We start from the raw sequence: 26,493 nt of genomic DNA on the forward strand, positions 1-26,493 counted from the left end.
TGCAGCATGGTTTGTGTTGGTTTTTATTTATAATTTATATGTACTTTGGGTTCGGAATGAATTTCTTCCCTTTAAAGACTGTTCTCGGGAGGTTTTTTTTTCCAGCGGATGATAACTGGACATTGGGGGCCAAGTTGGAGGTATTAAAGGGACTTTACCTACTTTTGTGACTTTGTTCCTTTTGTGCCATGCCCCTGGTCATCACAGGTCAATGAAGCATGCAGTATCAGATTGTCCCCACAGGAAATAAAAATATCAGAACAAGGGGAAAACATTAGGCTGCTTCAGAGTTGGGCTGGAGGGGGGCAGGGCAACCTCATGCAGAAGCATCACTCCCCCCAAAAGTGAATAGGACATGCTTGTGTTACGGTCAAGTTCAAATGAGGAAACCTGCATAGATTTCATTGGACTGTTTGGGGTTATCCCTCCTCATTCTTCTTCTTTCTTAAACACAGAACTTCTACAGACTCTGGAGTATCTTTGAGCAGATACATTTGGGATACTAATGGATGATGCTAGTTCTGCTACAGATTTTGCATTTACTTCTGAATTCCGGAAAGAGAAGAAATAGTGATTTATGACGGTGTTCAGATTGTTCTTAAAATCTTAGCTCCTTTGAGGACTTTGAAAATAAACAACATAAATCTGAAATATGGTTCTTGAAAAAATGCTCACTCATCTACCCAGAATTCTAATACTGGCACTTATATCCCATTTCTCCTCTGAAAACTAAAGATGGCCCACGCCATTCCTATATATCTATTCAAAAGTAAACTGATATAATTCAGTGGGGACTAAATCCTGAATAATGATCCCAGCAAATTCAGTCTTCATTTCAGAATATTTTATCTGACTTGACCCTTCCTTCCTTCCTTCCTTCCTTCCTTCCTTCCTTCCTTCCTTCCTTCCTTCCTTCCTTCCTTCCTTCCTTCCTTCCTTCCTCCCTTCCTTCCATCCCTTCCTTTCCTTTCCTTCTTTCCTTCTTCCCTTTCTTCTTCCTCCCCCCCTCCTCCTCCCCTGCCCTCCCTCCATCCCTTTCTTTCTTTCTTTCTTTCTTTCTTTCTTTCTTTCTTTCTTTCTTTCCTTTCTTTCCTTTCTTCCTTCTTCCTTCCTTCCTTCCTTCCTTCCTTCCTCCTTCTTTCTTCCTCCTCTCCTCCCCTTTCTTTCTTTCTTTCTTTCTTTCTTTCTTTCTTTCTTTCTTTCCTTCCTTCCTTCTTTCTTTCTTTCTTTCCTTTCTTTCTTTCCCTTTCCTTCCTTCCTCCTTCCTTCCTCCTCCCTCCCTCCCTCCCTCCCCCTCCCTCCTTCCCTTCTTTTGAATTCTTCTAGACTTCTCAGAAAAAAATATCAGCCTTTCCTCTTTTTGAATGCATGCAACACAAAAGCACACACATTCACACACGCAGAAAGTAATGCATTTTAAATAAGCCATCCTTTAAAACAAGTGGAAATAATCATGAAAGTATTCTGTCTGCTGTCTGCATTAATGTGAGTTATTTCATTGCTTGGGAGAGAGAGAAAAAAATCCTTTCAGAGGGAAACAACAATAAAAATCCAGTGAGGGCTGGGGCGGGGAGGAAATCTGACAGCTGAATGTGTGGATCAGCCATTTTGGTAATTAACCAGAGTTCCACCAATTTGAGTATTTCCAGATGATGAGACAAGAAACAAGCTACATCTTGGGAGGAATTGCCCTCTAGAGAGAGGCGGGAAGCAAACAATTGTGAGGTTGACAGCTTGTACCAGCGCCATTTTCTTTCCCTACTGGTTCATGGAGTTCCAAACCCCCTTCTGTAAATCATCATCTGAGACCCTATTTATTAGCTTCCAGCTCAGTGCACAACAATGTCTGTTGCGCACGGATACCAGCGCTATTACAAGATGGACTCAGGGGATAAAAGACAGCAAGCACTCAACGGTCACCTACCCATTTTGAGGCATGCCCTGTATTAATAGCTGGCAGAAGTGACTCCTTTCGCTCTGACTACCTTTTGTCGGCAATTAGGAGTCTGCTTGAAAAACTGCCCTGCTTTCAATTGAATCCAAGAGCCTGGCCGGAGACCAAGGTAATGGGGCAGCAGGGATGGGTTGGATGCCTTTCAGGTACACGTTCTATAGAATGCACAATCAGAAATAAAACGGCTGTCATCACTTATCAGGCCTTTGGCAACCTCCCTGTTTTTGTTCTCAGGCATAGAAAGCAAAAGACCACAACTGTATTTGACCCCAGCTGTTCTGGTAGCAGAACAGCCACAAGTCCTGTAGGCAAGACTACTTACTGCACAGCTATTTCCTAAATTGCCAAACTCACTAAGTTAGCATTAAGTTAGCTTTCTCGGATAACACTGGGTAGTGCTACACCAAACCTGGACTTATTGAAACAGGAGAGAGGGGCTCAGAAATTTAACTTTGGGGCTGCTTGGCTGCCTTCTGATTTGATTATGCATCGTCTGTGAGAAGGCAGGAAACCCCCCACCCCTGTTGAATATTGAAATAAAGGAGAGAGGCTGAGAAATGAAGGCTTCACTCAGGTCCACCATAAGGGCGGGAAAAATAGTTTAACCCGATTGGCTGAGCTGTCTGACAGCTCCCTATAAAAGGGAGAGCTGTCAGAAAGGCAGTTGCTGGATTGTTCTTCTTGTTGTTACTGAATAAAGAGCTTGAAGTCGAATATTAGCTTCCGCCTCTTCAATCTGCCCACATACCCCCGACCCCATGCTATCTTTGTCCTCCAAACCACTCACCAAATTGAACCTGTCAGTGAACCCCAAGCAATAAGAACAAAAGACAATTTAAGCTTTTCTGTCCGTGTGAGCACTTGGACTGAAACCGACTAAGAGTGTCACCTAGGAAATTAGCAAATACCAGCAACTCAATTATAAGCATGGGAAATCCCCTCAGATCATGAAAATCCCTTGCACACACGATTCCTCAAATCCAGACCCATCACCCAAGGTCAGCACCCAGGTGCACAAAGAGGAAGAGATTATCCCACCTCTCAGGGAGAGATAGCCACGTTTCCTCCTTATTGGATTCAGCTAGCAAATCAAATAAATAAATAAATAAATAGATCGCCTGAGATAAACGTCATTCATGTGCTTTCTGAAACAAACACTGAACCCTCCTATCAATATTTCTAACCTTGCTGTCCAATGTGGGGCCACCTTCAACTTCTAAGCTGTCTTGTTTCTATCAAATAAATTCCTCCTCCACTTCAAGCAGATGTCCTGTGCTCATTGACCCAGCCTGGAATGGACCAAGATTTTTCATCTAACAAGACATCACATTATTTGTTGCTTGTATTATTATTATTCTCTGATAAATATATATCAAAGCATTTGTGCATATGGAGACTGTCAAATGTACCTGATGAGATCCAACAAGGACAAAAAACAGTTGTATGGGGCCTCCTGCTGGACAGCAGCTATTATAACATCTGTTAAATAAGAGAAAAAAAGCACTCCCTTTAAGGGGAAAGATCTTGAGGCATTTAGAGTGAGGTCCAAATATAGAAGAGGAACCAGTAGGAGGCCCAACAGTTTTCTACTCTTAATGTATATAAAGAAGGAAAACACCAAAAGGTGCCACCTTCACAGGTAATGAATTAGTGCAGATACTGAAGAATTATGAATAATTGAGCTGACAGTGTCTAGTCAATTTATTTGGAGATAGGGAATTAAGCCCATAAAATAAGATTATATAAAAGGGTCTCTGAAGAAGCAGATGAAATACAATGAGTTTAAAAACTGGCAAGCTCATCTGGTCCAGAATTAGAATGGGCTCACGAGAAACATACAATCTACACTACAAGTATATGCTTGATCAGAGCATTTTAGGCATTTCTTAATACACGGGAAGTCCTACATTACACCTTTTTTTCTATTCTTTTTCTAGATAATGTAAACCTTCCAACTTTTATAGGAAAATTATTTCAGAGTTTGCTGTTTAGCATTAGCTCTACATTGTGTGAGCACAAGAATAGAACATAAGCAGTGCCCGCTTCATTGGCAGGCAGTCACTTCTTCCAGTGGTCCATCACCTACATAAGGAAGCCCACTAATGTCCTAGCAGATGGCCTTCAAAAACAGTCCCATGGCCATTAAGGCTAATAGCCATTGATTCCCCATTGACTTTCATGAATTGGACCAATCCATTTTTGAAGCCAGCCAGGCTGGTAGCCCGCACCACATCTCGTAGTAGCCAATTCCAAAGTTTAATTTTGCATCGAGTAACAAAATATTTCCTTTGGTCTCTTCTGATATTTTCAGGATTCAGTTCCATTGGGTGAAAGGAAATGGTTCTGCAATCTTAAGGGACAGGTTAGAAAGGGTCAGAGATTGGGGTGATGGTCCTTCTGCCACTCTCACGACAGTTGTTGAATTCCATTTTGGAATCTTCTGAGCCAGAATTAGATGGGCCATAGAACTCTATAGATTCCTTTCATGCTGCAGTGGCCATTTAGTGGCTGGTATGGTTCTCCAGAACAGGTGGCTAAATGCCTCAGGCTGTGGAATCCTCCAAATGAGACACCATGTGAAGTGGGTATGGACACTACTCCATTTTGAACAACATCTGGGTCTGAGGAGGGAAATTAAAGAAACAGGAGGAAGAGAAGGAGGAGACAGATCCTTTGATGGTAGTCATTGAAAGCAAACTCTGTTGTTTGAACCGAGGTGTGTTCTCTTCTGGAAATGCTTTTAGACCAGTGATAGTATGCAGACCGGTTTGACCAAACCAGTAATAAAAAAAAAGCTGAGAATCAGCTGAGAGGAAAAAGAAAAGTGCAGGATCGGCCCTCCCGCTGCCCCTTCGCTTTTCTGTTCTTTATGCTCTCAGCTGATTGGCGCTGCAGGTCTCAGCCACGCCCACCAAGCCACACCCACCAAGCCACGCCCACCGAACCAGCGGTAAAACTATTTGAATCCCACCACTGTTTTAGACATCCTTTTGCATGGGATCATCCAAGACAAAATGTAAGTTGGAAGTACGCTTTTCAGCACAGCAGAAACTGTCATTGAGAAAGCATTGGGGTGTTGCTTTGACATTACAGGGTGATAAGAAAAAGGAGTGAGTGAAACTTAGTGAACGCTGAGTGACGTTAGCAAATGTGGGGCTATAATGGGCCTGACTTAAGTAAGTCAACTGAATCACAGCGCTGGGAATTGTAGAGCCCCCCTGGGATAAATTCTGTTAAGATTCTGGGAAATCAAAACAGGGCCACCATTTAAAATGGCTGACACCATGATGGATTCCAGGTTCTCTGAAAGACTGAAGTGTGAAAAAAGGTTGTTTTCCTCTCCAAACCGAAATGGCTTCCACCAGAATTCCCCCAAAAGTAGGAACTAACTTTTGTAATGTATAATTTGATGGGGAAAAATGGTTAAATAAGTACTAAATTACTCCTATGTGCATATTTTTTAAGATAAATCACATTTAGTATTCATCCGCCTTTGACCATCTTTTTCTCTTGGCTCCACCAACTTTCGGACTAGGTTCTCTGCTGTGAATGCAATTACTCCCCCACTCCCCCATTGCATGAACCCAGTGTTATCTAGCTGGCATGCATTGGCCATTTATCCAGCTTCTGAGATTTCCCAACTTATCTATCACCTAGTGTAGATTACTTTGCAGGAGATGACTAAGCCCATTAACTGCACTGCCACGACACATGATATGCTCCCAATATAGATTACGAAGGAAGCAGATGGAGGCTGGCTGCTGCACTAAAAGGTATGCTTTTTTTTTTTTTTTTGTCAATTGCCTCTCAATGACGAGTTGTCAATGGGCAAAGTTCCATCAAGGACACTTTTTGCTCAGCAGGTCATGGCACATGCCCTGCTAGCATCAGGGGCGTCCATCCGAAATGGCCTTCTTCTCCATTGGAAATTGGCGGAGTGGATTTCATTTTCCGAAAAGCTGAAATTAACCACGGCACTTTTTGCACTCTGGCTGGGTGGCTGTGTTACAGGTGCCCAGATAGGTAACCTGGGTGTACCTTAGTCAGAACAGCAGAACAACCATCATGGCAGGCCGGTGTTGCTTTTTCTGATTGGAAAGCAGCACGGCTCTACAGACGGGGATGTTGGTTCTGTATATCAAACCCTGGCAGGGTTTTCTGCCTCTTTATGGAAACATCTCAAGTCAAATAGGCTTTTGGAACATAAAGGACGACAAATTTGGAAACTGTATCTAAATGCCAGATGGGCAAGTAGGAAGGATCTGTGTGACAAATATAGTATTAAGGCGGAATGTGTACAGGGAGAGAAGCCTTTGCCCAGCTGCTCGGAGGATGGGCAGGCAGAGCGATGACACCCCGTTCAATCATCCACAAATGCATTTCTGAGCTAATTTTCTTTTCTTCTCTTTTCTTTTTTTCTCTCCCCCAGTCCAGATTTCATCAAACTGTATCACAGGCCATAATAGGAGGAAGGTTGTAGCTCAGTAATGGAACACACATGCTTGATAAGTGAAAGGTCTCCAGTTCAATTCTCAGCGTCTTGCCACAATAGGCAGAGAATGATCTGGGGTGGAGATCTTGGAGAGTGGCTGCCAAATTCTGCACAACATGGCAGAGCCATGGCAACTTCTATATCTATATCTATATCTATATCTATATCTATATCTATATCTATATCTATATCTATATCTATATCCATATCCATATCCATATCCATATCCATATCCATATCCATATCCATATCCATATCTATCTATCTATCTATCTATCTATCTATCTATCTATCTATCTATTTGCACAGGTACGGTATATTCAAAAATCCAAAATTGGATAGGCAGGAAAGATCTTCCACTATACTTCTCCAGGATCTGAAGATCAAAATGGCACTTGTTTAGAAAATGAATCTACTTCGGTAAAATCAAATCTTAAAGTTCTACATACTCCCTCTTATAGTAGAATATCTATTTATTTGTCCTTATAGCTACATACCTGTAGCTAAATTATGTATTTAGTGTATCAACACACATAATTATATTCTTTGAGGGGAAGGGGAGGGGAGGGAAAGGAAAGGAAGGGGAGGGGAGGGGAGGGAAAGGAAGGGAAGGGGAGGAGAGGGAAGGGAAGGATTCAGAGAATATCTTGATAGTAAAGGTAAAGGTTCCCCTTGCACATACGCACTAGTATTTTCCAGCTCTAGGGGGCGGTGCTCATCTCCATTACAAAGCCGAAGAGCCAGCACTGTCCAAAGACGTCTCCGTGGTCATGTGACCGGCATGACTAAACACCAAAGGGGCACGGAACGCTATTACTTTCCACCAAAGTGGTCCCTATTTTTCTACTTGCATTTTTACATGCTTTCAAACTGCTAGGTTGGTAGAAGCTGGGACAAGTCACAGGAGCTCACTCCATCACGCGGTGCTAGGGATACGGACCACCAAACTGCCGTCCTTTCTAATCGACAAGCTCAGCATTTTAGCCACTGAGCCACCGTGTCCCTCATCTTGATAGTAGAATTAATTAAATTTTCCTTCTCCTATTTTCCCTACACAACAACGCTGTGAGGTGGGTTGGGCTGAGAAAGAGTGACTGGCCCAAAGTCACTACCTTACATAGCTAAGATGAGGCTAGAACTCCCAATCTCCCGGTTTCTAGCCTGGTGCCTTAACCACTTACATTCACAAAGAAGCAAAGTCAGATCACATTAGTTCAGCCCAGTTTTTCTGTTCAAGTATTATTTTTTTCCATATTATCACCATATGAAGGAGAACCAGTTTTTAAATTGTTACAAGCCACAATGCACAAGAAAAAATTCGACATCGGGTTGAGCTGTGTGCCAGAAGTTGGAAGGGTTGGGGGGGGGCATTTTAAAATAAGTATATGATGCTACGATTGGATTAGATCTAAACAGAAAGAAGGGAAGAAGAGAAACAGGCACTCATGACCAGTGTGAACAAGCAAGAATGTAAACCGGATTATGGGAATTTTACAAATGCATGGAGTTTGGGAGGAAGGCAGGGGAAGCAACAGAGGTGGTATTCAGCAGGTTCTGACCGGTTCTGGAGAACTGGTAGCAGAAATTTTGAGTAGTTTGGAGAACCAACAAATACCACCTCTGACTGGATTTGCTCCCATCTAGTCTCTGCCTCCCGAGTCCCAGCTGAGGCTGGGTCTTCTTTTGTTGCCCTGCCCAGGAGAACAGAGCTGGAAAGCAGGTTAGTGGGGTGGGGAGGGAATGGGAGTTTGCAGTAACCTTCTCCCAGGAGTAGGGAGGGAATTGGGATTTTACAGTATCCTTTCCCTGCCACGCCCTCCAAGCCATGCCCACAGAACCCGGTAGTAAAAATTTTTGAATCCCACCACTGGGAAGCATCATACGTATCATCTATCTCCAGCAGGAAACAGGCTGTGAGCTCTGTAAAATATAAGTAGCAGTTATTTTTTTTTATTAAATGTATTTATTTTCTTAATACAAAATACAAAGACAACAGAAAAAAGAGAGAGAAGTCAGAGACAGATCCAAATACAGGGATGTCAAACTGATGGTCCGTGGGCTGAATGCGCAGGCCATGCCAGTCCTAGCTCCGCAAATGGGGAAAAACGTCACGAAACGTCACGTGACAGCGACATGATGCCATAAGTTTGACAACCATGCTGTAGAACATTGATGAAAGAGGAGCATATTTATGTCTCACACTTACAAGCACCCTAGAGATATTTAGCTAGCCACTGTGATGAACAAAATGGTGGGCCAAAATGGCCTGTGGCCTGAAGACTTCATCTTATTCTTTTATGTAATGGTATAAATATCTTAAGTGTTTCTGGAGAGACTTAACATTTCAATAACTCTCTTCTTACGCTGTGTAATGGCTACACTTATTCTGACATACTTGCTATCTTCCAACTAACTTCCAACTAACAGCTTTTCTGCCTGAGTAATGAGTTGGACTAGAAGAGCTGGAGGGTGCCCTCCAATTCTGTATTCTGTTATAGCTGTTGTATCTTTGGTTGCTTTTCTATTAGCGGAATGTAAACAATGGGCTTTTTTTCTCTTAGTCTGATAAAATTTAGGATTTGTTGATATTTATACTTGAGCATTAGTCCATTTAAAACTTCTCTGCTGCCTTTGAATATCCAGGTTCACTCCACAGAGGTTTTGTTCCCTCTGTTCACCACTGCACTGTTCCTTCTCTTTAATTATAAGGCTTAATACATCAATTTTAATTCACTTCCATGATGATAGGTCTCCAGCTGTCAGGGAAACAAGTTCTCAGTGAAGGAAGACACTTTTCAAGGATACAGGAGATGTTTGGTCATTAATTCACATTTTCTTATGCTGAGGACGTTCCTCTGATGAAAAGGACAGGGGAGAAATTTTTGGATTATCAATGTCATGAACTTTCCTGGTGATAAATATTTTGAAGATATTCTTGTTGGAGACCAAGAATGACTAGGGCGGTCAGAAGTTTCTGAAAACACTATATTGTTGATTGATTGTTTTACTAGAGATCTCAGAGTGTCGTGCAGTGTAATGCAGTGGCCAATTTATGCCACCTACGATTCACTCGGCAGAGATGTGAGAAGAATGAATAGTGGAAATATTACAATTGCAATATAAATATCTGCACTTTAAAATTTGAATTATGAGGAATTCTCAAGCAGGGTAATATTGAGTGTATTTAGTACTTTGGGTTCAACCATATCCATTTTGTTGCCAGGTATTTGTATCTCAGTGAAGCCAACAGGAAAATACCAAGAACAATTCTGGCACTAAATAAGAGAATATGTAGATTCTAACTTAAACAGGCTTTAAACAAACGCAACTACACAGATTTCTGCAATTGTTAAGTTATTAACATGATTGTTAAGTTATAAACATGGTTGTTATGATTTCCCCATTGACTTTGCTTGTCAGAAGGTCACAGAAATGGATCACATGACCTCAAGGCACTGCAACCGTCATAAATGTGAGTTGGTTGCCAAGCACCTGAATTTTGATCACATGACCATAGGGATGCTACAATGGTTGTAAGTGTGAAAAATGATCATAAATCACTTTTTTCAGTCCCATTGTAACTTTGAATGGTCACTAAATGAACTGCAAATGCCTCTTTGGTGTTCCTCCAGAAAAAGCCAAGTTGGCCAAACCTAGTTTGAATCTGTAGCATGGACAAGTCTTAGATATTAACATCTACAAGTGAAAACAGGAGTAACTGTGAATATGATTTAAAAAGGACACCTTGATATTTCTTCAAAGGGCCATTCTCATTTGAAAAACTGTCCATTCTAAGTCAAGATGAAAGATTTTTAAAAAGTAAGAAGGAAAAAGATGCCCTTGAAGTTTCTATCTAAATTTTAGAAAAATTCTACAAATATAAAAAACATGAAGATCACGTGAAGTGTAATTACTTCATGATAATGCCTTGGCAAGACCACACTTGGAATACTGCATCCAGATTTGGTCACCATAATGTAAAAAAGAGGTTGAGACTCTAGAAAGAGTGCAGAGAAGAGCAACAAAGACAATTAGGGGACTGGAGGCTAAAAGATATGAAGAATGATTGCAGGAATTGGGTTTAATGAAAAGAAGGACTAGGGGTGACATGATAGCGGTGTTCTAATACTTGAGGGGCTACCACAAAGAGGAGGGGGTCAACCTATTCTCCTGAAGGCACCTGAAGGCAGGACAAGAAGAAATGGATGAAAACTAATCAAGGAGAGAAGCAATCTAGAACTAAGGGGAAATTTCCTGGCAGTTAGGACAATTAACCAGTAGAACAACTCAGAAGTTGTGAATGCTCCAACACTGGAAGTTTTTTTAAGAAGTGATTGGACAACCAGTTGTCTGAAATGATATAGGGTTTCCTGCCTGAGCAGGACAGGACTAGAAGACCTGCAATAATCCTGTTGTTCTGAAATTCTGGAGATAAAGCAACATTTTATAAAGGACTTACAAATGGATAAATTATTGGATTTTCTGTACAAAAATTGGAGATTGGAATGGAGCGGTTTCCCCCCCCAAAAAAGATGGAACTTCTGAGAAAAATATTAAAAATACACATGGAAAATTACCAAAGAATTTTGTTGATTTAATTAGACAACGTCTAGCTTGTTGTATAAAAAATAAAAAATATGTATAAAAATGATGACTCAAAGGAGTGTGCTTATTTTTCTGAAAGATGCACATCTTTTTCAAGAATAAATATAATTTGGATCTCCAGGACTTTACTGTTCGTAAAGTGGAAACATTACTAAACACTTTCTCAGACCACGTCCCACAGACTTTTAAAAGGAAAAAAAAAGAGTCTTTCAGGTGGTCATTGAATGAGAAGTTAGAAGAATTTTTGAGCACAATCTTAACAAAGGCAAGTAAGAATAGTTTGGGATGTGAACAAAGATATTTCGTATAATATGACAGTGAATTCAAAAAGAAAAGGCAAGAGAAAATATAAAAGATTTGGGATGAGATTTTTTAAAAAGGAAGAAGAGTTTAAAAATTCCCTAGACGAGGCAACTATTACCCACCAAATTAAGCTACTACAAAGGCAATTAGATATGTTGCCAGTGAGAGAGATGGAAATAAAAATAAATTATTCAAAACAAAGAAATTTTGAATTTGTAGTCAACCACGAAAATTATTTCCTTAAAATGGGAAAGAAAAAAAAAGTGATATTAAATTTAAAAAGAAGAAAATATTGTAATAACAGATAATGCAAATATGAGAAAAGTGTATCCCCAGTATTATTCTACTCTATATAAAGGTCAAGAAATTTCTATGGAAAAAGCAGATGAATAGTTACACAAACTAAATCAGGAAAGTATCTGGTCCAGTTTTTTAGTTGATACAAGACAACTCTATGTCCTATTGGTCATCCTTTGAAAGATGATGTCACAGACTGATATGACCAGAATGAACATTAAATTTTAGACTGACCGTATTTCTTTTAACCCAATGCTGGGTGGGCCCATAATTATCTACCTTATGAAGAGTAAAAATCATAAATGGAAAAATAATTATGGTGGTAAACAAACTTCAGTAATAAATAAATATTTACTTGCCTAAACAGATAAATAGGATGATCAGGAGTGGGGGGAAAGCACGGGGATTGGGAATCACTTCTGACTTCCTGCCAGCTTCACCACTGACTTTGCTTGTGGGAAGCTGGAAAGGAATATTGGAAATCACAACCATGAACACACTGCAATGGCCACGACTTTGTGAATAAAACTGGCTTGAACATTGTGGAAATTTCAGTTCTAAAGTAGTAATGAGTCCTGGGTTTTTAATACATGGTTTGGTTTGGTTTAGTTAATGCACCACTTGGGCTAACCTGGGGATACAAACCGATAAGCATAAGAGTTTTAGTAATACGCAGATCCAGTTTTCCGTATTTATTTAAAAACCAGATAATTTTCCATAATGTCTTCCATTAATTTATCCATTTAAACACCAACATTTTCATTAGGATCCACCATTGTTGAAACCAGATCATCAAATAATCTCTCAATTTATAAATGTGTTGTCTGATTTTCATCCCCCCTTTATCTTCTAATCCTGCTCTGATGTCTTTCACCAAAGATTTCTACAGCTATTATGAACAGGAGCAAGGAAATTGTGTATCTTTATCTGGTTCCTTTTTAAGTTTGTGCTAATTTTTCATTCCAACCACTGGAAAGTGTTATATAATATATATCTATGTTGTCCATGTCTTGAAGTTTTGTACAAATCCCATATTTTCCAACTCCTAAAATAGAAAACTTCAGTTCAAATTGTTGAAAACTTTCTCAGGATCCAAAAATAATTGCCTTGAAGTTTCAAATCAATAGTAGTAAGAATTATACATCAGACTATTCAGGCACACAGGTGACCTGGGCAGTCTCTTCTGTCATTGTAGGATAGATTGCATTACTTTTAATTCATAATAATTATTTCTACCTTTGTATCTATATGGATAATATGCAAGAGGTCTCTCTCATAATGTCAGTTGCAGTGCTATTAAATTATAATATCTGTGTCATCATTCCTTTTAGTTGTAGAGCTGTACATCAATTCAACATATAGAAGATAGTGAATTTTATACTGCAAAGATAATAAAATATAAAAAGAGCCTTGTTGGATCTGATCAAAAGCAATCTAACCAACATCGAGTTTTCAAGAATAGTTGTATTAGGAAATAAGTGAATATTTAATCAAATATTCCTGATTCCCATAATAGTGAACCAGCTTCCTTCAGCAGTTAGTGATGACAAGGTAAATTCTTATGATGACAAGGTAAATTTCCTGTATCTGTGTGCATATGTGATTTTTCATAAGAATGAAATGATAAATCCTTGATTTAAAGACAAATGTATATATGGATGACATGAACGAAGTATAGTTTCTGATGCAAATAGAAAAAAAAGTGATAGCTGTATATACAAGATAGCTGTATATACAGAGAGCCGCGGTGGCACAGTGGTTAGAGTGCAGTACTGCAGACTACTTCTGCTGCCTGCCGGTTGCCTGCAATTTGGCAGATTGAACCTTACCAGGCTCAAAGTTGACTCAGCCTTCCATCCTTCCGAGATGGGTAAAATGAGGACACAGATTGTTGGGAGCAATAGGCTGACTCTGTAAACTATCTAGAGAAGGCTGTAAAGCACTGTGAAGTGGCATATAAGTTTAAGGCTGGAGAATTCTGGGAGTTGAAGTCCACAAGTTTTAAAGTTGCCAAGTTTGGGGATCCCTGGTCTAAGGGCTATTGCTATAACTATGTAAAGGTTAAAGGTTTCCCCTGTTCAGTCATGACCAGCTGAAGGGGGTTGCTCACCTCAGATTCTCAGCTGAGGGAGCCTGACTTCTCTGAGAGATGCTTCTGTCATTATGTAGTCAGGTGAAAATGGAAAACTGTTATCTTTATCTACTCACATTTGCATACTTTCAAATCACTAGGTTGGGCAGGAGCTGGGGTGTGATGACCCAGAGTGTAACACAAACGTAACAAAACCCAAAATGTAAATAAATGTCCTTTAATGCCTCCAACTTGGCACCCCTGTTCAATAATTCTCAGTTAGAGATAAAACGTACTCAAAATTAGTCTTCAAAAGAAAGCAACACAGTCCGAATTAAATGAGCAGATAGAGGTGAAAATAAAAACCAAACAAACTACAATGATGACATTTCCACAACAGAACAAGAGAGGTATGTACCAAATTCAAGGAGATAACAAGGCACAGCCTGTTGGAAGGACACCATCCAAGATAACTTCAGACCAAAATAAAACATGCTTTGTTTCCAGCATTTGCCAGTACGCGGGTCCAAACTCTTATTCAGTTCTCACACCTGCAGCCCATGAAGAGGATCAAGACCCTCTCCTCCCGAGTAGACCACGTCTCTCCCTTATCCTCTCCTCCCTGCGTGCCTTAGGATGGAGAGGGGATGGGCCTGGGTCCTCCTCTGACTGCTCAGCTGGCCTCTGCCCTTCCCCAGCCTCCTCTACAACCTCCGGAGCCACACTTCCACTCCCTGTCGCCTGTTCCTCCTCTCCCTCAGAGTCAGTGTCCACCAGAGGCATGACACTGAGTGTGTAACAGAGCTCACCCTGTTATGCAGTGTTTGGATTGCAAACTGGGTTGTCGACCTTCTAGCTGACAAGCCCAGTGAGCCCAGTAAGTCCAGTGAGCCACTAAGCCATCTTGCCACTAGGTGACTATGACTATGTAATAGCATATAAATTTAGGGGTAGAATTTTTTTTATGCATGACTAAAGGAAGGAAATTAGCTGTATCCTTCTCCTGCCACGCCCACCAAGCCACACCCACTAAGCCATGCCACATCCACCAAGACACGCCCACAAAACCAGCAGTAAAAAATTTTTGAATCCCACCACTGGTGTGTTTCCATTTACTGTGTGGTTAACCTTGGTGGATAGGAGGAAATAACACAGAGAGAGAAAGAAATGTAGGACAAAATGGGGAAAAGTCACTATGAGTCAAGAAGTATCCATACCTCTAACCCATTTTTCTACAAATCCAGAAAAACATTTCTCCATTAAATGTTGCTGATCTGTTGGTCCATTTGCAGTTTATTTTTTGGTGCCACTGGCACTGTTCTCTGGATTATTTCTGGAAGAGCTTACGGAATCAAATTGAAATGTAAACTACTGAGAAACTATAATTCAATTAATAATGACCAAGACTGACATAATGATCAGATGTTTCCTGCCCTAACAGTGTGCTGTAGATTTCATGCATGACGATATTATTATTACACTGTAGCGTATAAAAATTAAGGTTAATACACTAGCATGACTGGGGAGAGAAAATTATGCCTGAAATGCAAATCAAGTATTCAATTGGTAGTAAGAGTATCTATTAATGATCACAGGATTCTTGTAGATCTCCATGGGACATTTAGCTTCCAATCAAAATCCAAAACAGTAGCTCTGCCAAACAATATTAAACAAAATACTATTAAAAGTCAAGGTCAAGAGGACAGATCATTATAGAAACATTGTTTTTTTAAAACTATTCATACATGCAATATTTAATTTCTAGGAAGAATAGGCAATCACTTGAACTGCAGGGGGAATAGGTTTCTTTTATACAGGGTCTATGCCACGTTTTTATAGCATGCTAGTTTTCTAGTAGGAAAGCCATTCTTTAGAGAGGTTTAAATTTGAAGGAAAAATTCCATAGGACAAAGCAATTCCTTCTGAAATAAATGTTTATTTTAAAGGTAGTTGTTCTGGGTGTAAATAGGTACACATCCATCCATATATAGCAAGCACACGTGTTCTATGACAAAAAGAAGGAATTTCAAGAAGTTTTGGAACTAAAAGTCTCAGTAGGTCCCAGAAGAAATTGTAGTATTGCAATTGCTGAATGTTCAAATGTTCCACATGTCTGCCAAAACACTTCCAGATATTTATTGGCATATTTCAGCATTGAGGAAATGCTGCACAATGTTTATCTGAAAAAAACACACCAATCTGGTTCCTTTCATATGTTTGGGCCACAATTTTCAAATTTCTGACCAGTGACTATTTCTGATTGATGAAGTCCAAAACAATTGGAGACATTACTTTGCTTTCCCTGATATGAAGCTCAATTGACTATGACTTGATGGTTGTTTTCTTTATTCAGATCTTTAGATCACTGCATTAATACAGTTGCCAGTCTCTCTCTCTCACACACACAGAAACCAGGGATGGAATTCTACCAGTTCGCACCTATTTGGTAGAACCGGTTGTTAACATTCTAAGCAGTTTGGAGAACCGGTTGTTAGAAGAAATTACTGGCCTAATCCTGTAAGGAAGGCAGGAAGGAAACATTCTGGTGTTGCTTACAGAAACTGCCTCTCTGTTAACCCTTATTACATTCTTGGCAGGACTAGACTTCCTGTCTCTGAAACTTCTCTGGAGTTTTTCCCCCCTCCTTTACTGGTACCTTGCTTGTGTGGAATGACCATTCAAAGTTACAATGGCACTGAAAAAAGTGACTTATGACCCTTTTTCACACTTACGACTGTTGCAGAATCCCCACAGTCACGAGAGGCCAGGAGAGGAGATGTGTGCCTCGATGTGAGTGATATTGAGTTGGCCACGCCCAGCCAGTCACATAACCACCAAGCCACGCCCACCCAGTCACATGCCCACTAAGCCACGCCCACCAACTAAGCCATGCCCACAGAACCGGTTGTTAAAAAAATTGAATCCCACCCCTGACAGAAACCTATATACAGCTCCAACCAACATTATGGAAACTGAGTGTAACATTCCTGGGAGTAGGTGCCAAATATCTTTCCTTCCCATTCCATAAGCATGGATCACCATCAGACACACGTATGCATAGGTCAGCTCTATGTCCTGGTGAAGTCAAGCTCTTCCCCTGAATTGTTTTTCCCCGTAATATCTGAAGAGACATCTTGTTACCAAGTTCTTGGAGGAGATCAAGGAGAGCTCAACTTTTCTCTACAATGATTTGCCAAAGAGAAATTGATGGGTATCATTTACATTAAGGATGCAGGAAATGAGGATTTGATGTGCATATCTTTTGTTCTCAGCCCTGCATAATTTAACCAGGTGTATTCAGAGTTTCAGTGTTCCATCTCCAGTCATATAGAGAAGTCCCACTGAAAGGACACAATGGGAGAACGGCATTTTAAGGTAGGAGGGCTTCTTTTTAGGCCTTTAACAGAAAAGACTTATCTAAAATCATCTTAATTACAAAGGTAATACTTTTCTTTAAAAGTATGTCCCAGTATCTGGTTTGCTCGTTTTTAAATTATTGGTTCAGATTTAGAACCCTGATGATTTGTAAACTTTTTGCTCTATTTTTTTTCCGTACCACTTCTTTGGATGGTTTTATTCTGAAGATCCAGGTCTCGCTTTCCTCCAAGCATCTGTAAATTATAATAACAATTTTGTACATTTTGTTTAATTTTATCCTTCAAATATTTTAAAGAATGGAATTGAAAATCGAATAAGAATGGTTTAGTGGAGTAACATATCAAAAAAAAAAGGGGGGGGTATTAACAAATATTTCAGTGCACATCTAGGTTACACTCATCCTATCATCTTTGAAATGTCTTCAAGTTAACTGGTGGAATTCAAATGGAGGCTGATAATCATATAATAGCTAAAAGGCGAAGCTACGTCTTGCAATGGAAAATGAAGAATGATAGCCATGTGTGATTCCTCACAGATGATCGTCTAAATACTGGAGAAAAGTACAGAATCATTGTATGATTTGGCTAGCTTGAAGAAACAAAGCTTACAAACCCACATATTCGGTTCTCTTTTCGAGCTGGGTCGAAGATGGGAAGGTAACTGACAACGGGAAGCCTATGAAGAGTGGTAAGCAGCCTCTTCCTTCTCCTATTCATGTCTGTAATATGGCTGAAGATGTGACTCATGTTCGCAGCATGAATGTCTTCTTCAGAGAGTCTAACTTTACAGAAGTTTACTTTCCAGTGAGTTGGAATCATGTCCTGTGGAAGGGCTCTCATATATATACACGAGAGCTCCAAGATACAGACAATTGTGCTCTAAGCATGGAGGTCAGCTCTTCGTTGACATATCTCCATTGGTATGGTGGATATGAGGGAAGAAGTATTTATTTATTTATATATCTATTTTTATTTGTATTCCCGCCTTTATTATTTTTACAAATAACTCAAGGCAGTGAACGTAAGAGCCTCAGTGGCGCAGTGGTTAGAGTGCAGTACTGCAAGCTACTTTTGCGGCAGCCAGCTGCCTGCAATTTGGCAGATCAAATCTCACCAGGGTCAAGGTTGATTCAGCCTTCCATCCTTCCGAGGTGGATAAAATGAGGACCCAGATTGTTGGGGGCAATAGGGTGACTCTGTAAACCTCTTAGAGAGGGCTATAAAGCGGTATATAAATCTAAGTGCTATTGTTATTGCTATATCTAACACATCTTCTTCCTCCTTTCCTCCTTTCCCCACTACAACCACCCTGAGATTTGTTAGAGAGAGAGAGAGAGAGAGAGAGAGAGAGAGAGAGAGAGAGAGAGAGAGAGAGAGAGAGTGGCCCAGTGACATACCTGGCTTTCCTGGCAGGACTTGAACTCACCGCCTCCACTTTCTAGCCTGATGCCTTAACCACCAGACCAGAGTTTGCTTAAAGCTTATTTGTTTGGAGGCCTTGTGATCATGGCCTTCAAACAAATATAATTGTTTCTTGAATATAGTCCATGTATGTAATTAGTCCATGCAAGCATTTGTTTGCAGAAGGCAAAGAAATGCTGCATTGGCCAAGTTACACATTTTGTGAAGTCTCATCACCCTATTAGTTACTTGCTTACATAGCTCTATAATTAAACATCCCTTATTCTCCAGCCACCCTCCACCTTAGTGCATGCTGGGACTTCTAATCGAGCCAGTGAGTCGATTGCTGGACTCATATTTTGATCAGTATATATATTTAGCCCAAAACATCAGAGGGCCATCAAGATCTTTCTACAGATGTTTATAAGGCTGCACAGTTGCTAATATACCTTGTTTGGTGGAGGAGAGGGGGGGGGAGTGAGAGCTTTGCAACCAGTTCTGATTGATTGCCATTCTCTTGCTACCCAGCGAGGATTCCTTCATATTATCGCAGCACTTACCTCCTAAGAGGAAACAAAGAAACCTTCTCTGTATGTAAAATAATTACTTTAAAAGGAGAGGGGGGAACGAGGAGGGGAGAGGCATTTTTCCCTCATGAGCTGTACATCACAGCAGGCAAGGTTGACATTCACTCTCTTTGTCCCCAGAGAAGCACCTGAGTGCTGTGTTTTAACGGTATGCTCCAGGCTAGATCAGCCTGCGGATATCTTTCTTGTGAGCTATGGGTCATTTCCAGTGGCAGCGCCAGGAAAAGCCGCCCTGTCATTCACAATCACTCACCTGATGGCCTCCAGCTTTTGAGCCACACCATCTTGCTGGTGTGGTCGATAGCATCCCTTCACAGCCACTCAATCGGCTGCCTTTACTACTTCAGACTTACATAAGTAGCTTTAAAAACTCTTTCTAAAAACAGCGTGAAGAGCCTGTATATCCATATGGAGAACAACACCTCACCACGGGTGTTGGGCGCACCTTGCCAAATGCAGCTGCAGATGGCAGCTAAGTCTGAGCCCAGGCAATTGCCGTCCAAATTTCAAAGGATCTTGGATCCACGTGAAGCTCCCCTGTGAGGAAAAGAGACACCTGCACCATCTAAAAGCAGCTAGTTGAGAGCTAAGATGAACCAAAAATAGGACAGCTATTACCATCCAAATGTCAAGATACATTCACATTATGAGTGCCAAATGGAGTCGGCTTCAAATTGTTCCACATGGCAAAACAATTACACTGGAGCTTGCAAAGAACTTTGCCAAACAAGCCCGTTCCACTACAATAACAGAAAGTTCAGCCCTGCCTTTACTATAGCTTGTGTGTATAACACTTCATTCAGGAAGATTACAATCATTTTCGTTCTACAGGTGTGGGGGGGGCAAGTAAGAGACTTGTGGTTTGTATCAGAGGTGGAAGCTGAGCTTGAGAGTTTCTGTTGCTGTGTCATTATCTTGCAAACAACATGGAAGTGGTCTTCCCCAATTTTTTTTCCCAATCTAGTCAACAGCCCACAGGCATACTCAGGGGGTAAGGGGTAAGGAGAAGGAGGCCCATTGACAAAAATGTGCATTGTGATGCTGTGAACATGCTTGCGATTTTAAGTACAAATGGATAGATTTTGTTTTAGCACATTGCAATGTGATTTTTTTTTTTAAAAAAAAAATATTTTTAATAGTAGTATCATGCAGTCAAGAAGGATACCTCTGCAACAGCCCTATATTTCATTGTCCTCTTCTTCTCTCCAAGTACTAACCAGCTCTAACTTGGTTTAGCTTTTTTAAGACAGCCACCTGCTGTGCCAGATGGATATGTCCATGTGATCACCAGGAATTCAATGTGCCTGGTGGGAGAATTCATTGTTTACGTTCAGTTTTCATCTGACTCCTAGCTCTTAGAGAGTCTTTTGAGCTAGCACTGAAAGTCACAGCTTACCTTAAAAACCCTTCAACTACAGTTACTAACAGTTCCTAAGCAATAGATGATGAGTTTATATTACTTATGTACTTAAAAGTAATGCCAAAAACTGATGCGAAACTTGCAAATAGTGATCATGTGACTACAGGATGCTGCAACAGTCATAAAAACTACATTTAGCTTCCATTGAGGACCTGCATACTGCATGAGTCAAAAAGAGGGCTGTGAAAGACCCCTCACATCCCGGACATAAATTGTTTTAACTTCTACCCTCAAAATGATTGCACACCAGAACAAGGACATTTTCCCCCCATGCCATCACTCTGCTAAACAACTAATTCCCACAACACTATGAAGCTATTTACTAAGAGATTGTATTACTATTATTCTTCTCATCCTTCCTATTACCTACTATTTCCTTTTCTTCTTATGATTATAACTTTGTTGCTTGTATCTTTATGATTTATATTGTTTATTTGGTTTCCTAGTATGATTCGTGTTGATTGCTTATTTAGTATCCTATGGCTATCACTATGTGTTGTGTCTTATGATTCATGATGAATGTATTTATGATGACTACGATCATGATTTATCACTTATGCCTTTTATATACATTGAGAGCTTATGCACTGAAGACAAATTCCTCGTGTATCCAATCACACTTGGCCAATAAAGAATTCTATTCTATTCTATTCTATTCTATTCTATTCTATTCTATTCTATTCTATTCTATTCTATTCTATTCTATTCCATTCCATTCCATTCCATTCTACATAACATACCTGGTATAGGTACGCTAAGTACAAGATAATGACTGTCCTATTTTACCACCATTTGAAGCTATGACAATTCTGAAAAAGAATTGTCTTTCACACGTATGACCTCCCTGTGATCACCAAGATTTAGGTGCTTCACAACTGGCAGGTTTTTATGATTATTACAGCATCCCCTAATCACTATTTGCAAGCTTCACATCTGATCCTATTAAGCAGAGTCAATGGCAGTAAGTCCATCACACTCGCATGATGTCTTGCTTAATGACTACATCACTTAGCAATGGAGTTGCTGGTTCCAATTTTGGTCACTCACAATAACTTATTGTTTTTATTCAAATGGGGGTAAAACAGGACAGTCATTCAGTTGCACATAGCATACTTAATACCAGGTAGGTTATCTACAACTTAATGTAGTTTTTATGGTTGTTGCAGCATCCCGTAGTCACATGATCACTATTTGGAAGCTTCACATCATATTTTGACATTACTTTTAAATATATAAGTAATTTTTCCTCGTTTTCATAAACAGCAGTGTTATTGTTCACCTGGTAAATAGAAGGAGATGAATCTTTTATTTTTCATGCTCATACTAAGGAAGAATTTTTTATCAACAAGTCCCAATTGCATAGAAAGAATTGGCAAATTGATTTTTAATTCAAAAGCGACAAAACTATGCTTTCCTTTGCAAGTGGGACCACTTCCTGTTTAAGGTGGAAAAGACATTGCAAACATTTGACATTTTGGAAAGTATAAGATTCTCAGAACAAAGTTAGACTGTATGGGGAAAGATCTCCTTTTAGTTCACATGCTGGCATCAAATCGAAGGGTGGGAGACAAAAAGATTGAAAGCATGTGCAGTGTAGCAACACCTCTTAAATTTTTATCTTTCCTCCAATGTTTTGAAATCCAGAATTAATCAAGAGGCAGAGGTGTCAAACTCAATTTCATTGTGGACCGCATCAGGGTTGTGTTTGACATCGGGGGCTGGGGTGGACTTGGCTAGCTTGACGTCACTCATGTCGGGGCCATCTGTGGTAGCTTGAGTACTCTGCCAGCGAAAATGGGCTCCTGAGCTCTGTTTTCAGCTGTGAAGGCCTCCTGCCACCCTTTGCCAGTGAAAACATAGCTCAGGGGGGTCACTGCGGGCTGGTCCTTTGCTTTTTCTATGGCAGTCCCGCAGGCCAGATCTAAGCATCCCGTGGGCCAGATCTGGGCCCCGGGCCTTGAGTTTGACACCTCTGATCAAGAGCATGCATCAAGAATTGGCCACTGTTCTACTGTTCTGTCTGGCTACTATATATAGAGCACATGCCTTCACAAAATTATTCTGCATAAGTGTATGCAAACTACAAAAACATCACCCTGAAATTATATATAAGACCACATTGGCACATTAGTAATGTATCACCTGAAAAGAATCTCAGGAAACAACCATATCCATCAAGGAAAAAGTGGAAATGGCCCTCTTATTGTTGAACACTTGAGCCCATTCTTGGTTTAATGGTGATTGGTTTCATGTCCCTCTTTCTAACCCCACTCCTCATTAGCACTGATGATGTTACCTAGCTTGAGTAATGAAACATCTGCAAGAAAACAACCAAGCTCAGAGAGCAACATGGCCCCCCGCAATCTCAACTGAAAATAATTTCCTATGTTGCTGCTATTGTTTGTGAAGTGGTTTCAGATTTGTGCAGGTGACCTCACAAAGAGCTAAAAACCTGATCCCTTAGTGAGCATGTGGGGAGGAATGACCTCGAAATCAGAATGTTGCTATAAGCGCCTCTGAACTACTGACATTTCACAAAATAGTGTTCTGTGCTTTCTGGCAGAGGGCCAGTTCTTTTGCATCGTTCAAATGGAGCCTTTCCTTTTTTCAGATCTCCCATTTCCTTCATATTTTTTGGTGTTGTTTAATGGGCCTTCTACAGTACAGGCTGCCCTTTGAGCATGCACAAAGGGATAGAGCAGTACTTTCAGTGGTGCTAGAAGAGTCATATCTTCTTATAGTTTCATTTATCCTATATTTTAGATGTCATCATCCTCAACATTATCCTTCTCCTCCTCCTCTTCCCCATCACCATCATTTTGGCCCGCAATACTTGCTGATGTCGTTGATTCATCTTGTTTTAGGTCTCTTTTGTTGACACTTTTTATCAAGTGAGATCCATTCTATGACTACTGTGGTCCACCTGCCATCAGTTCTTCCTGCTTTGGGACCAGCCCATTTCCATTTCAATTCTCTTTATGATATTGTATGTTTTTGTTTGTTCTCTAATCCATGTTCAGGTCTTTCTATTTTGTCTTGTAATGCCGAGCATGTATCTTTCCATGGCTCTTTGTGCCACTTGTAGCTTTTGTACATTAGATGTACATAACCCAAAGCAAACACTTTTTGAAAGCTGGACGTGTATCTCCGATATTCCTGCAAAAGTTGAGACTCAAAGCTAATTTTTAATAAGAGAGAAGGGGAGAATTGCCCAACAGCTGGAGAGAAAATGCTCTTCCATTTCATTTTTTTTTAAAAAAACATGAACTTTAATTTTCATACTATCACTCCCTGCTTTTCCTCTTAATCTTGTTACATTGGGATGTCAGCCTCTTCCTTCCTCTCTTGGTTAGTCAAAGACAAAATATATGAAGGAGTTGAATATTCCTATTTTATCACTCAGGACTGAAATATCTCTTTGCCCATATGTAAAGATCAAACATCAGGAGATTTGTTGGATAGTTTACTTTCTAAAATATAGCAACTAATCAATACATTAAACTAAGACTAGATTAAACATTAATTGAACACAATTAAAAGAGAACATTTATTTCTGCACTACTAACTTTCTCTCAGGCCAGGTTCAAGCAAATCTCTTGTAGTGGTTTCTTCTTTTTTTATGCTATGCAGCTTTCACAGAAGTGCAGATTATATTTGATTGTTACCGTAGTGAAAATCCATACTTAGTAACCAAATGAATTTATTAGGACTTAATTCAATATTTATGTACACAGCATTGGAAACCTGCCCCATTTTATTTTGTGACAGCAAAAACTTTGTGTCAATTTGATTTATTTACAAAATAATCAAACTCCTCCTCCTCCAGAGTTTCTTAAATGGCACCAGTTAGCTCTCTTCTGAACTGTGTCTGTATCTGTATCTCAGTATCTATATTAATATCAATATCCATGACATGTTTTGAACACTCTAAAGTCTTTATGAATGCTAACATGTTGATGATGCTAAACTCCCACTCTCAGAATGAGAAAACACTCTTGGCTAATAAGAGTTGAGCTTCACCCAGTGATTTCTTAGCATGCTGAATATGCAAATACTGGCTAAGTAAGCGGAGCACCTTAAATATACTGTTAAGCAGCGAGCAAAATTTAACCAAGCATTTCCACAACATCAAGTACCTGAGAAATCAGAGTACTAGTAATTGAAATGGCACATTAGCTTTGCAGGTCCTCCAATATCTGAGGTAGTGTACCATTCAGTAAAACCCAGACAATGCAGATTTTTCAGAGAAATGGATTGCTGATACTCAACCTTGTTCTGCATAAGGCTTGCAGATTTCTTTTTTCTTTTTTTAAATTAAGAAATGCCCCTATATTTTTGTCTGTCTGTTCTCTTTCCATTTGATGAAAGAGGATTGTTCCATTTTGCAATTCCTTTCCAAGAAGGAGTGAAAGTCTGATGAATAAAACCTATGAATAAGGGACTCCTCCCAGGGGTCTTCTTTTTTTTTCAGATTGGTGACTGTGAACTATCAGGGAAGCAGTCCTTAAAATATGCAACATGGAACAGCAAGAAAGCTAGCACCCCTTGTCTTCTCCAACAACGAAAGTCCAGCCATGCCTTAAGAGAACAAATTCTCAAGCACACTTGGGAATAAAGCAGAAAAATAGAATCTTTTTTTTTTTTTTTTTGCTGGGGAAAAAAAAACATTTTAGAGGAACTTTGAGGCAGATTTAAACACAGCATTTAATTTAAAACCCCCAACTGATTAGACACCTGTTCTCATCGGCACATGCTGTAAGTATCCGAATGTATATATGATAATCGGTGCATGTAAATAAAGTAAGCTTAGAAACATTAACAAGAAAAATCCAAAAGAAAATTTCAATCACCCTGCGAATAAAATAGAAAAATAATCTTGCAGGGACTGGGGAGAGGGGAGCACATCAGAGAAATGGCTAGGCCTGTATCCATTTCAATAGTTTTTATGCTTTCCCTCATCCTGCCTGCATATGTATCTCCATACATGTGGAGATGTGGACCAGTGGTGGGATTCATTTTTTTTTACTACCAGTTCTGTGGGCATGGCAGGGGAAGGTTACTGCAAAATCCCATTTCCTCCCCATCCCACTAATCTGCTTTCCAGCTCCGTTCTCCTGGGCAGGGCAACAAAAGAAGACCCAGCCGATCAGCTGGGACTTGGGAGGCAGAGAATAGATGGGGGTGGGGCCAGTCAGAGGTGGTATTTGCCAGTTCTTTGAACTATTCAAAATTTCGACTACCGGTTCCCCAGAACCTGCTGAATACCACCTCTGATGGAGGCCCATCTGTGTGAAAGCTTATTTCACCCTGTGCTGGTCTTTGATGACCTCCCTAATGTGAGAAGAGCTGTGGCAGTCCCAGACCGTACAACAGCATGAGGAAAGAGCCACATGAAACTGATTCAGGACATGGGTTCACATGTCACATGGAAGTAATTGCTTAGAATCATAGGTTTGGAAGCAGAGGGTATTCAGCAGATTCTGACCAGTTCTGGAGAACCGGTAGAGGAAATTTTGAGTAGTCCGGAGAATCGGCAAATACCACCTCTGAGTGGAGATTTTACAGTATCCTTCCCCTGCAAATACCACCTCTGAGTGGAGATTTTACAGTATCCTTCCCCTGCCACGCCCACCAAGCTACGCCCATAGAACCGGTAGTAAAAAAAAAAAAAAAGAATCCCACCACTGTTTGAAAAGGACCTTAGATGTCTTGTAGTCAAAGCCCCTGTCCAAGTCAGGAGAACTTATACCATCCTGAACAAATGGTTGTCCATTCTCTTCTTGAGAACCTCCAGTGATGGATCGATCGCTCACATCCTCCGGTTGGCAAGCTGTTCCATTAATTAACTGTTCTCACTGTCAGGAAATTTCTCCTTAGTTCCAGGTTGGGTCTCTCTCTGACTAGCTTCCAATCATTGCTTCTTGTCCTACCTTCAGGTGCTTTGTAGAATAAGTTGATCCCACTCTTCTTTGTAACAGACCCTCAA

This window comes from Notechis scutatus, chromosome 3 (assembly GCF_049901735.1).
Source record: "Notechis scutatus isolate UNSWTSFEM ecotype Mainland chromosome 3, rNotScu1.2, whole genome shotgun sequence".
NCBI classification, from domain to species: Eukaryota; Metazoa; Chordata; class Lepidosauria; order Squamata; family Elapidae; genus Notechis; species Notechis scutatus.